This window comes from Athene noctua, unplaced genomic scaffold (assembly GCF_965140245.1).
Source record: "Athene noctua unplaced genomic scaffold, bAthNoc1.hap1.1 HAP1_HAP1_scaffold_36, whole genome shotgun sequence".
Classification (NCBI taxonomy): domain Eukaryota; kingdom Metazoa; phylum Chordata; class Aves; order Strigiformes; family Strigidae; genus Athene; species Athene noctua.
Window position 1 is genome coordinate 868,693 of NW_027437538.1, and position 2,021 is coordinate 870,713.

Consider the following 2,021-nt stretch of genomic DNA (forward strand, 5'->3'; position numbering starts at 1 on the left):
CATTGTCGTGGTTTAATAAATTAGCAGCATCTACAGACAGGAGACACGGGATTTTTGGGGGTGATGTGGGTTTCCGGAAGCCTGCACGTTCCAAATTCCAATCAGGTATCGTTCCCTCGGTCTCTGCTCCGTCCTTCCACAATGTTTGCTGAGGTCATTTAGTCCGTAACTTCGGGTTCCATCTGTCCGGAATCTGAGGAATGAGGCGGAGTCGGCTCACTCGGTGCGAGCAGGAGGCTTTGGCTGTGGCCCGGGGATGCTGCAAGGCACTGTGGGCAATACCAGGGGTGTCTGACACTGCGGTTCTTTGGCTGTTCTCACCTAAAACCAGCTCCCATCGAGGCACACATCGGCCCTCTCCATCCTTCTGGCTCCCCCACCAAGTGCACCCCGGGCCTTGGGCAAAAGTAAGCCCACGCACGGGTTTAACTTTACCCCATGGAGGAGTAACCCCGACGGTCTTCCCCAACATAATCCCAGGGAGCACTACGGGGGCTTTGTCGTGCCGAGTTTGTGGGAGTGGGGTATAATCAACCTGCCAGGCCTCCCCATATTTATATTTTAACCCTCATCCTCTGTACCAAAGGGGCTTTAACCGATTGGTTGCTTGATCGTAGCACATTCATGGTGTCCACCCCTCAGTCACGAGCCCGTCTCGATGTTCCATCTCAGCCCTGATGGCCTGAGGAGTCAAGGGCCCAGCGAGCCAGAAATTCACCTTTATGCTGCCAGTCCAGATCCACTCGATCCAGTTTAACAACTTTATTGATGCTCTGGACGAGGGGATCGAGTGCCCCCTCAGTCAGTTTGCAGATGACACCCAGTTGGGTGGGGGTGTTGATCGCTCGAGGGTGGGGAGGCTCTGCAGAGAGACCTGGCCAGGCTGGAGCCATGGGCTTAGCCCAACTCGGGGAGTTTCACTAAGTGGTGAGGCCACCCCTTGATTCTTGGGTTCAGTTTTTAGCCCTTCACCCTAAAAAGGCCATTGAATGACTCGAGCGTGGCCAGAGAAGGGCAACAGAGCTGGGGCAGGGTCTGGAGCACAGGTCTGCTGGGCAGCGGCTGGGGGAACTGGGGGGATTCAGTCTGGAGAAGAGGAGGCTGAGGGGAGACCTCCTGGCCCTCTACAGCAACCTGACAGGAGGGTGCAGAGACCTGGGTTTGAGCCTCTTTAACCTAGTAGTAAGCGACAGGACAAGAGGAAATTGCCTCAAGTTGCACCACGGAAGGTTTAGACACGATATTAGTAAGGATTTCTTTGCAGAAGGGGCTGTTGGGCGTTGGAATGGGCTGCCCAGGGCAGGGGGGAGTCCCCATCCCTGGAGGGGTTGAAGAGTCACGTTGACATAACTCTTAGGTATATGGTGCAGCGGGGAACTGTCAGCGTGAGGTTAATGGTTGTCTAGACCATCTTCAATGTCTTTCCCAACCTCGATGATTCCGTGATTCTCAGTAGTTCCTTTGCCCACATCCATCAGCTGTTGCTCTCTGACATGCCCTGGGGGAGCTGAAGTACCCACAGGGTGCTTGGAAGGGTGACCCAGGACCTATGGGAGCCCTTCTGGAGCATTCCCTGGCCACCAGGAAAAGGATCTCCAGACACCTCAGTGGAGACAACTCCTTTGTCTCCTTTGGCTAAGAAGGGAAGCCCAGACAACTCCTGCTGTGTGACAGCCCTGTGACCGCAGGCAGGGACAGGCACTGGGCACTTGTGTGACAGAGCCGGCCTCCCGAAGAGCGGTTCCCTCATGAAAGAGGATCTGCTCAGGGCAGTGCCTGAAGGCTGAGCTCTTCTCCCAAACCTGATCTCAAGAACACGCCCAAGGAAGTGGCCCGCAGAGGAAAACCCCAGCGAAGAGGTGAACAGTGTGATTTGCAGGGTGGGGGCTGGCAGCAGTGTCCTCGCACAGCCAGGCCTCCTGGGAGAGACCTGAAGGAGCAGGCTCTGCTCTGTGTCTGCGCTCACTGGACACACTGGGGCAGCTGCCTGTGCTGCTCTGGCTGGGAGAGAGTTCCTTTTC